Source organism: Clinocottus analis, unplaced genomic scaffold, assembly GCF_023055335.1.
Source record: "Clinocottus analis isolate CAN_PGR_092001 unplaced genomic scaffold, fCliAna1.0.p SCAF_1, whole genome shotgun sequence".
NCBI lineage: Eukaryota > Metazoa > Chordata > Actinopteri > Perciformes > Cottidae > Clinocottus > Clinocottus analis.
In genome coordinates, this window is record NW_027175820.1 from 4,614,354 (window position 1) to 4,625,898 (window position 11,545).

Genomic DNA, 11,545 nt, shown 5'->3' on the forward strand with positions numbered 1-11,545 from the left:
GGCGGGACCTGCTCAAGACCCAGCCATGATCCATGGCAGGGGGGGCGGAGGGGCAGGACCAGCTCCAGACAGCCTCGGTCCATGGGAACTTGAGGCGAGGAAGCACAGAGGCTCCCAGAAAGGAGTAGAGCGGGTATTGTGCATTGAAAAGACAATATTCAACAATATTCAGTAATATTTTGTACCCTTGAAGTACATCCCCTCATAGATAATAATAATAAAAAAAATTCCATGTGTCACCATGCATGTCCGCAAGCACAAACAGTTCATTTCCCCACTTTGTTGGTTTTAGTGGTAAATACTGTTTGAAACCTAGCCTTGCTTTTGTGGCTATCATCCTCTCATGTGGCCACTTCTGGTTAGGATGCTTTACAGGCTAACATCATGTCATTGTAAAGTGGCTTGATTTTGAAAAGCCAGTCATGGTGGGCTCCCGTTTTCACCATCTTTTCATCCTCATCAGGATCCCCGAGGTGGAGACACCGAAAGATGGCATTGAACCGATTTCGGCTCATGGCTGACAGTGGAAAGGCAAAATTGTAAGGTGGTATTTTTTCTCCAATAGTCATCTTTTGTAGGGCACTTTGCCATTCCACAGAAGATGATGATGGCCAAAAATGTGAAAAACTCATCCTTTGTGACGGGTTTACATCTGAATTCTTTGCCTGCCCCGCCTTCAATTTCTGTGCCATCTTATTTGTGTTTGTGATGATGGTGCATACCACAGTGAGGTTGAAAAAAAAGCTTTAAAAGTTGGCAGGGTGATTAACTTGAATATCGGCTGATAGTGGGGCCACTTGGATAATAAGGCTGAAAGTTGTGTTGGCGAGGTTGGGTGTCAGGGTGTTCCTTCTCATGCCATTTTTCGTTTTTCTTCGTTTTCCGGGATGGGTGAGTTTCTGGATGGGTGCAGAAGGTGCAGGTTGTTGATTTGTATTCTTCTCATCCAGACCATTAGAAAAGTTTTAGAATGAGTTGGTAGCACTACTGTAATAATAATTCTGTTCACAAATGTGTAGCTCCATGCAAATATGAAATCTCCATGGGACAACACAGTAGAATAACAGTAATAGTACAATGATAGCATGCAAAATACTTGTAGTCACAGATAAAACGCATACCGTGACTTTCTTTTCCTTCTCGGTTGAGTGACAGCAGGAAAGGCAGAGGGCTGTGGAGGCTCCCAGTCCTCATCATTATCAATATCTTCCTCATCGACACTGAAAAAAATAATAAATAACATAAATAGTTTATGCAACTACCAATACAAATAATTGTTTCAGCCAGAAAGCTAGAAGAAAAATGTGGTCAAATGAACAAAACATCCTAAACTCAAGGGTGGAAAAAGTATTTTCTCTCCACCAAAAGTGACAATGTGTAGTAGTCATTTTTATATAGACCCACCAGAATAGCACAAAGATATAACAATAACACATGTGAAACATGAAATAAATACAGGATGAACCAGCCATGATATGACTAATCTTACTTGTCTAACGCCGGATCAATCCCACGCATTAACAAATCCTCCTCGTCTGTGAAATAATCCTGGTCACTGTCGAAGGAATCCTCAAAAATCTTCTATTTTTAGAATATTTAGTTTTACTTTTAACCATTGCAAAAGATATGTTTTTATGGTCGAAGAGCAGACTTGCTGGGTGTAGAACGCACGAGCGAGGAGGGAGGGTGCTCCGTTACGCGGGAGTTTATAAGCTAGGTTTGTCAGAGATAGCTTTGTCACCTAGCATCAATGCATTACTGTCAGTGAGCAACATTGTACAGTGTTGAAAACAAGCGTCATTGTGATCGCCAAAGTCATCTTTAGACACAGACACACCATCACCAAGGAATCATCAGGAAAAAAAAAACCATGAAAAGTAAAAATGATTTTCACAGAAAAAAAAACGGTTTGTAGTAGTAAGTCTCTCACCTTTTCTATAGCCACTAGCTCCATGCTAACTTCTGCAAGTACATCCACTCGTAAACTCAGGTGTATCCTGTAACTTTTACCGTCAAAATGCTGCCAGACCCGATTCGCAGCGGTTATCCTGACTGTCGATATTAGTGAGTTTTTGGGCTCTTTTTGTGAGTCTGATTATTCTAACCACAGGATCCCAGCGCACAACCTTCAATAAATACTGAATTCCTTTTTTTAATGTAGTAAAGTATATGGAGAGTATAATTAAAGTACAGGCTTCTACACCACAATTTAGTAGCAATGCAACCAGTAATGGAGCCAGTGGGTCCAGAAGAAGTCAAGAGGTTAAGTGTACGCTGCTTCTTTCACACGCACACACACAAACATCTGCCCCAAAATAGAATCTAATTTGATGCAATCTCTCGAGTGCCAATCAGTCTTAACAGCAAAGTGCCTGTACAGTGCAGACTGAGTTTTCTGTTAACATCAAACGTCTTCTCATTCCATACGATGGGTTTCCTACCACTTGCTGAGTTTCCAATCTTTGCACTCTACCGCTACGCTAAGTGAGTACTCCCTCGCCAGAAAAAGAAGCCTGTAGGGGCTGAGTGTGTGTGTCCGTGTGTGTGTGTTTGTGTGGGTGGGTGTATGCGCATTGAGGGTGCATTTGTTTGTGTTGCACATGAGGGAGCATGCTCGCTTTCTAAAAAGCCCTCACAGTTTAATGGAATTGTGTGCGGTGAATGTGAGACAAGACCAAGAAATGAGCCATAAGCAACCCCACGGGTACCGCTCTTCTTTTCACCGAGCTTTGTGTGCAGAGGACACCAAATAGGAACGCCAAACACCACCTTTGTGAAATGGCAGTGAGGCAGGAGCATGCTCTTTTTGCATCAAAAGAAAAGAAAAAATCCATAGCATATATGTGCTCAGTGAATGGGGTGTCATTATTCTGATAAGGAGATGTGGCCAAAGCCTTCTATCTATATAGGTCTGTTTATATATCTAGATAATAAAAATGGTACATTCCCTGGGTGAATTAAATAGAGATGCACTGATTGATCAGCAACATGCAAGCGTCACATGCAAGGTACAAAATCCATGTTGAAACATTTGAATGTGGTCATGAAAAGCTATTATTATAATTATGTCTGCATCTGTTTGATGCTGATAAGTGGCCAACTGATGAAATTATAGAATATTATTATAAAATGCATCGAGCTGACAATATGATTAGTGTTACGTTCACTCCGTAAAAAAAAGGCCTTCTTTGTACAGCTAACATAAAAAGCTCCACAGGGGAACAGGTAGGAAGAATAATTTCTCCACCGACAGAAGCTTCAATAGAGCGTAATGCAATGCAGCCACTAGACATTTCAGTAAGGGGCTCAACCGCAATCACAGACTCGCCCCACTGTTCAAGAACTCATCGGCGAGACATTTATATTCCTTTACGCCCACCTTTGATCGAAAGTAATGAGTTCGTGCCCCCCTTTCTCTCCAGGTTGTTCAGTCGTTTTGGGTGACAAAGGAAATCAGAAAATGAAGAAGAAGTGCGTCTGCCAGGTCGAGGGGGAAGTGGGTGGACCGCAAAATTAAATTACTAAATTTAAATAAACCAGTTTGTCACAAAATAACTCCCGAACGTCACTGAATATATCTCAAAAAGCGATGATCTCCACCGGAGCCTCTGAGGGCGGATTTCTCCTTTTACATGCAAATAACTGCAGGGACAATATAGTTACAGCTTTGCTAATGGATTAATCAACACCACTTTTTTGGGGGTGGGGGGTGAGGGGGGGGGGGGGGTATTATTGTGAGAGAAGTGATGACAGTCTTGTTGTGAAATTACACAGTCAACTGGAAAACCATCAGAAAGCTGAAAGTATTATGTAAAGTCAATCTTGCTGTTCAAATAATAAAAAGAGAAATAGGAAAGAAGAAAAAAAACATTATTACAACTACTATTACATTAAAAAAAAATGTGTTCATGAACACAAAGGGGGAAACCTTACTCGCATCTCCAAAGACATCCTTTTAAGTATTCAACACTATGAATGGCATAGGTGTTGCGGAATTGAACCAAAAAAAACATACCTTTTGTGGTGGGAACATTTAGAAGAGCCATCTGTGGTATTGTTAGAGGAGAATGGATTCTGAAAAATATCAGTAAATCTTGGAAGCCAATGTCCCACAAAAAATGAAAGGAAGCTGAAAAGAAAATGGATAGAGCACACAATGATCCTTTCCATAACTTATGTTATATTATAACAATGAACCTGTTCAAAGAAACAACAGGTTATGGTTTTATAATTCACAGCTCACGAAACAGAATTGTCAATTGTCATGAATGCAGAAGAAAATAGTGGAATAGAGACTTTTTTTGCTGTCCTCTATAAAGATGTTGTTGATGTCTAACAATACAGAATGTACTATGCAATTCTCAACAGTAACTACGATGTTATTTGTATTTTTCAATTTGGTAAATGATGCAAATTGCTAGCATGAATATGCGTTTTGCAGAAAGAGATGCTATGCATTGAATTCTTCTCTGTCATTCTTCCAAAAGGTGATTTCTCCAAAGCGACGCAGAGCTCAATGCACCATATTCGTCTCCGGTCTTTGTTTGAACAATCACAAAATTCAGAAGATATCTAGTTGCGTCCACGTGGCTCTCAACATGGCGACGGCTGAGCCAGCAGCTAACAGCGTTCGCCTGAGTGGGAGCCGGAGAGTGGCTGCTGCTGTGCTTCCGCAACAACGACGGGATGGCGTTTTCAGTTGGAAGCGGCGTGAAAGCGCATTGCAGGGAGTGTGGCGCCCGCTGCACTAAAAGAAGGCGAGGCTGGGCCAGCAGAGAAGGTCGGATACCAACACACACACAGAATGTGACTTAATTCTCTGCAGACCGACATTACTCCTCTATATCTTTATATTGAAAATACTTGTTTTCCGCCATGTTATTGCTCTGAATTGATAGAAGACAGACCACAATTTCACATTTCCTGCCCTGTTATCTTTTTTAAAACTCTCATAACAAGCCTTCAGAAACTCCACCCCTATGTTTCTTATCCCATTTATGATATGGAAAGTGGGGCTTGGCAACATATTGATGTTGTGACACGAGATGAGACATTATCTTAGACTTTGGATATTGCAACATAGCACGAGAGGTGTCTTCTCCGGCTTTCAAAGGCTGTATTACAGTAAACAGCTGTTCTAGCTGTTTCCTATTGTGCAAATGTTATGTGGCAGCACCAATAATAAGCCCCACAATGTTGAGGTATTTGGTTAAATCATTGTGCTATTTCCTTTAATCCTTATCGTCCAGTTTTACATTTAGGAGCATCTCCTTGTTTTGTAAGCTCAGTGCATATCTTGCAAAAACCTGGAGGATCACGCATGAATATCAAAGAGCAGCGTAGCAGCGTGCAATCCCACAAGATTGTTGTGATGCATATCGCTGAGCGGGTGCAAGATTCAGACTCGACAGCATCTAATCATTTTAATCATCCGTTGCATTAAAATGTTTGCGCACCAACGTCGACAGTTGCAACGCGATGCCGCTCTCGCGAGCAAGAAACGACTGATGCCGTCGACTCTCGCTTCAGCAGAGGAAATTAAAGTATACAATCTAATAAAGAATCTGCTAGGAACGAAGAGAGTCTGCCACCAAGTGCATCTATCTCCTGCTACCGTTGTGCTGTCTAGTAAAGACAACGTGCTCTAGCTCCGGAGCACAATTAATTACACCACGATGTATTTCCGGAGGGAAAAGCTGAAAATAAAGTTTGCTGTGTGAATGACAGCATTTCTAATTTGTTATGACCTATAGGCATAGAACATTTGGAAGTTTCTGCTTCATGGACACTGAACATTATTAAGAATCAATGTGACTGCCTGTTGATGACTTTATGTACTTTTTACTTTGTAAAATTGATGACAAAGTTATCACTGTGTAATGAGGATGAGCGTAATGATGGCTTTTGAAGCTGACATTTCCCCCACCCCCCACCCGCGCTGAGCATTTTATACCTAATTAATTACCAATGTATTAAAAAAAGATAGGAAACAAAGCACTGCTGCATTCACGACAACTGTTAATTGCTGCGTCTCCGGCCTGAAATTCAAGCAACGCTTGTTTGCGCTCCATTTTTCCAGCCTGGTGCGATAGATTTGGGAGTCTTGAGAAAAACGAGGAACTAATTCAGAATAGTTATTGTGTCTAAATCAAGATGCTAATAATCTTTCTAACGCCAATCCATCTATTTTGGCCCGCTGGCACATAGCTCACCCAATCAAATTTCACCTTTTTTTCCTCTATGAGTAGTGAGTTAAACAACATGCTAATGGCCAGCTAGCTAGCGTTAATATCTGCTAGCATTATGGACGTTGTGATTTGTCACAGTGCCAGTGTGACCATTAACATGCGCTGTGATTGGTCAGTGTGTCAGTTCACACTCTACTGAACTATGATAAACTTTACAACGGCGTCGTTAAACATTTTATTAAGGAGAGCGGATGGAATTTCTCTTTAATAAATAGCATCGGTGCGCCGCGATCAGCTGTTAAACTCAACAGCTTGCGTTGGTACCGATTCCACGGCCCCGAACTGGGGATGCGTCAAGATTAAATCGGCACATCATCATACCTATCGGAAGATTAAGGCTTTAAAAATCGGCTGGAAATCATAGATAATTAGATATGACCAATGAGATTAATGCATATTGTGCAGGTGACACAAACCGATGAAGAAGCTGGTGAAGAAACAAAAATGTCTGCTGCGTTGACATTTTTTGTGTTCGAAAAAAAACAACAAGAAAACATCAGAAAATACACATTCAGGTGTTTATTTTACTGGCTCATATATTTGCTGCTCAGAGGATTGTGGGTCAGAATAACCAGAACAACGTGTGACTGGATGCAGTAGAACATGGTCACGCTGGCACACTGCATTTGTCCTGCTAATGGGACATTACTAAATCTTTCTCTGTCTTGTTTAATAGTTGGGTCGTATGGGCATCGGTCTCAGTCTCATAAATCGACGTATATTGTTTTAACGTCCGAGCCACCCAGCCCCCCTGTGAGTTTGGTTTTATTTCTTTTTTTACAACTCGTTATTTATAAGCGGAAATGGTATCAGTTTTCATCCTAGTCTTGCTTTGATGTGCATTAATAGTGAATGTGCATTCAAAGACACACTCAAAACAGTTGTTGTCTGATAAATGTAATTAATACTGTAAAGATTGTCCCACCATCACAACAATGATAGCTTAGTGATGTAATTAATAAAAACTACTACATGCATCCATTAGGCTTTTATTGGATAGACAAGAAGAAGGGGTGAAAGAGGGGTCAAGCCAAAAATGATGCATCTCAATATTTTTAGGCTGAAAGGAATTGTGCCGTGTAGGTTGCAGTCTGTATATGTGTGTGTGTATATATATATATATATATATATATATATATATATACATATATATATATATATATATATATATATATGTATATATATATATATATATATATATATATATATATATAAAGGCAACAACTTTGCCACTTCCCTCCCCACCACTTCTTTTTTTGATGCATTACAACCTTGAATAGGAACTTGGAAAACCTCATGAAACTCTGCGTTACAAATGAGTTCTCCTATATCGCTGTGACTCGCTTCTTTGAAAGCAAAGTATATGTTTTTGGCACACGGAGAACACTTACTGCCAGTGAGGAAAGTCAAGAGGCCTTCAAAGTCATCAAGCGAGGTCGGTGACGTGTGCAAGTTAATGAATCAGCCGCTGCAAATTAATGGCATTTGAGTGGGATGCCAGGTTCCTTTACAACGACTACCGGTCTTAATTTCACATATATAAAATAGAATTTCCACAGTTGCATTACATTTAGTGAAAAGCAAACATAAATATCAGTGAAGTACAGTGACAGCTTGTGAGAGAAATGCCAGTCGAGAGATTAAAATGACTTTCATGTTATCAAGCTGTGGGAAAATAATTCACAGTCATCGGAGTTCGGCCTATCGATAAATTCAGACCTGGGCAGAGTAAGGGAAATTTAATTTTCTCTTTTCAAATTATAATTTATGAACGCCACGTTGATGAAGGTATATCGATGAGGTGATTATTTTGCCACTTAACCACAAAATAGAACTTAGCATGTGGGTGTGTGTGAGAGAAAGAGACAGTCAGTGTTTGTGGCATCAAGTGAGAAGTTTTAACCGCATGCTGCTCACCGTTGATTGAATAAATTACTTTTCCCTTTATTACACAAATGCTAGGTCGCCACTTATCTTAAATTGTTTAATAAAACATCCAAAATGTCTTCTCTATCCCTTTGTGGGTTTTAAAAGCCCTCTGCTTGATGAATATGTTGGTGAATTAATGCAGGAATGGTTCGAGAAATTAAATTAAAATATATATGAAATAAATCGTACAATATTTATACCGGCATCCACAGATGTTGGCCACTTGGGGGCATTTGTTTTGGTTGCCACTTATTTTCTATCTGTGTCTGTCTTTAGCTGCTCAACTATGCTCACTGGCTAGCTGTGCTGAAAAAAAACAAATATTAACTATAGCAGGAATAAAAAAGAAAAATACTTGTTTTGTGTGTATCAAGGCATCACGAAGTCTCTGAAAAATTCCAGACGAAGTTATCAAATGTTCAGTTTGATTCACTGTGGTGAATGTTTGTTTACATTCATCCTAATTATTAATGAAACCAGAATGTTCTTCAACAGTATGAGTGTCAGAGCCTTAAGCCTGCAGGAGGTATTTGTTACTGAAGAGTTACTGGTGACTTGTCCAGGATGTACCTGCCTTTGCCCAATCACAGCTGGGATCGGCCCCAGAGCCCCTAAACACGATAGGCGGTTAGGATAATGGATGGATGGATGGATGAATAATTTAAAGAATGCAGCAAATAAAGACATCATGCTGATGACCTCATTATTGCAATGTCCTCCCTGCTCTTTCTGGCCGTCCTCACCATGACGCTCCTTTAGAAGCAGCGGAAGACAGACAGCGGCTGGCCGAGAACTACGGTGGCCTTCAGGTATTGTAAAAACCTGAAAGTCTCTCTCTCTCTCTCTCTCTCTCTCTCTCTCTCTCTCTCTCTGTGTGTGTTTGGTTTGTCTGTTTTGGGCTGTATTGTAAAAAAAAGGCTCTGCAACATGCCGGATTCCTTAAAGAGTAATGTAGTATCGGTACATACGAAGCTAAGATTCTAAGCTAACCAAAACACCGTTCTTCGTTTCAGGTGATTTAAACACAAATAAAACCATATAGTTCCGAATATTTCATTCAGTTTCTGCCAATAGAGCCCCCTAAACGCTTCACAGCGTCCTTTGTATACCTTATTTCATCAATACAAAGATTCACTTGTAAACATAAGACTTCATTTTTATGGTTCAAGACCCTTTGATTTAAATTCATTCCCAATCTCGTGTTCAAAATGATACCTTTCTTCGAACGCAGTGATTTCTGGGAATCTGTTTTTAGCCCAGTGAAGCTATTTCTGTTGGTGAATGTTCTGGACTTGAGGTGCTCAGGCGTAAAATTATCACTGCTGAACGCACTCTTTGTGGTTATCTTCCAACCCACCCAAATTCCCTTAGATATTATTCACACTAAATTCCTCAAAGAGGTTATAGAGGCTGTGGGCTCTTGCTTGCTTTCTATTGTGAATGTCTTTCTCTCCGCTGATGGCAATCCCGATTATTTGGAGGAGGCAAGGGTTCAGCCTCTCCTGCAAATCGTTTCTCTTTTTTTAAACAAGCCTCTCTTAAACCATGACATCATGATAACTTTTCACTTTTTTCAAAGCCACATGATTTATCTTTAAAGCTTTGGACAATGTATTACCAAGCAATGTCAGGAGGTGATGGAATGAAGTAACAATTGAAGAGTGACCGTTCCACTGATTCTCATTTTCCCTGTCAAGAAGATAAAACATTGTCTCCGTTGTAAAAATCTGTTTCTATTTTTCATTTCAGAGTGTGTGCCCTCTCCAAGTGGACAACACCTGGCTTTGTAGCTTCCATCTCCTATGGCTTCCTTTGGAAAAAATAAACTAACATGAGTTACTGGCTTTAAAACACAACAAATGCAGCTTTTCTTTCACTATGTGACTCACCAATTAAAGTCCGGCATGGAAAAAAAAGAACCTATCCTACTCTTGATCAATGTTTTAAACAGCGTATAAAGCCTTCTCAAAATATTCTATTTCACAATGGCATTTCTCTGTGAAGAGGCTCCAGCCACTCATCTCTGCATTTCTGTGCTCTGAATTCAGATGTGCACTGTGGAGGCTACTCGGAAAATAACAATGAATCTACTCGACCCTATAGAGTCTGCCCCTATAAAAGGACATCTACAATGCTGCTCTCCAGCCCTCCACTTTTCTATAGCTCAGATCAGTGATTGCATGGTCAAGGATGACTTTGTAGAAAACACGCTCATCATCGACTTACTTATCCTGTCTAACCTTCGGCGGGTTGATTGGATCTTCACCGCCTCCACTTCATGTGGCTCAGCACTGAGCGCAGATGTCTCAGTGTGCCATTACATTGGCCGATCCACCTTAAAAGGTCAGCCTACCTTAAGTGGGCTGAAGTTGTGGCTAACTTCGGGGCTAACTCCCTTCACTTTAAAAGTCTTGTAGCAGTGACTCTGTACCCAATATTACAGCCTTTTCCAAGTCTACAAAACACACACGTGGACTAAATTGACAAACTCCCGTGAGGGCAAAGTAAGGGCAAAGAGCTGATCCACTGTCCCGACGGCCGAGACGGAATCCACATTGCTCTTCCCGGATCTAAGGTTTGACAATCGGACAATCGGTGTATAATACCGTGACCAGAGCACACCCTTTGGTCCCACTTTTTTCGAATGTATTACCAAAAGTAGGGCTGCGTATTGTCACGCACCTCACGATACGCATCGCGATACACAATATGTTTCGTGGTACGTGTGCCACGATACGATACGATTTGTATTGCAATACTTTTTTTTCCACTTCTTTCTATTTACTAATGATTTAAAAATACTGCTGAAAATACAACTGGCTGTGCGCCACCCAAATGTTCTCAGACATACATTACATTATATTGATAACTTGACTGTCACATTGCATCAAAACTACTTTTACAGTCACTCACCAGAGAACGCACTGGACTGAAATGGCCGGGTCTTTGCTATTTATGTATCGAGCTGTTTCGATATTTTTTGCACAGCCTTAATTCCTAGAAAACCCTGCTTACCCTTTCGTTTGCCGGAACTCCCTTGAGGACAACCGAAAGTCCTTCCCTGTAGTTTCCCCGAACTCTTCCCACACCTGTTTTTTTTTTTTGTTTTGTTTTTTGCTTTGGCAACCAAGCACTGCAGCTGCAGCTCTTTTGGACTACTGGTACCCGTCTGCTTTTTCTGGAGCCCCCGATATGGAAATCAGATTACATTCACAGGGATGTTTTCTGTGTCGCTTTATGAATTAAGAAATCCTACTAAGTAGCTACCAAAGTGTTTCGAAATATGGTTAAACTACACGGCTGTGGTGTCTGATACAAATTAAAGCAGTGGTGGCATTTTAGGTAACTGAATACTTCATGTCACATGA

The 11,545-nt window shown here is 40.6% G+C and overlaps 2 long non-coding RNA genes across 3 annotated transcripts; one reads left to right on the top strand and one right to left on the bottom strand.

Moving 5' to 3' along the window:
- Window positions 1–731: 731 nt before the first annotated feature.
- LOC137784910 (uncharacterized) lies at window positions 732–11,261 on the bottom strand. Of its 2 annotated transcripts, none has more exons than XR_011077440.1 (4): window positions 11,193–11,261; window positions 4,016–4,129; window positions 1,122–1,220; window positions 732–899 (listed from the first exon to the last, which is right to left on the bottom strand). It is a non-coding gene; the product is annotated as an uncharacterized lncRNA (long non-coding RNA). The 2 variants fall into 2 exon arrangements; XR_011077439.1 differs by having other exon boundaries at window positions 11,091–11,211.
- LOC137784915 (uncharacterized) lies at window positions 4,497–10,037 on the top strand. Its single transcript, XR_011077441.1, has 3 exons — window positions 4,497–4,780; window positions 8,937–8,986; window positions 9,927–10,037. It is a non-coding gene; the product is annotated as an uncharacterized lncRNA (long non-coding RNA).
- Window positions 11,262–11,545: the final 284 nt, after the last annotated feature.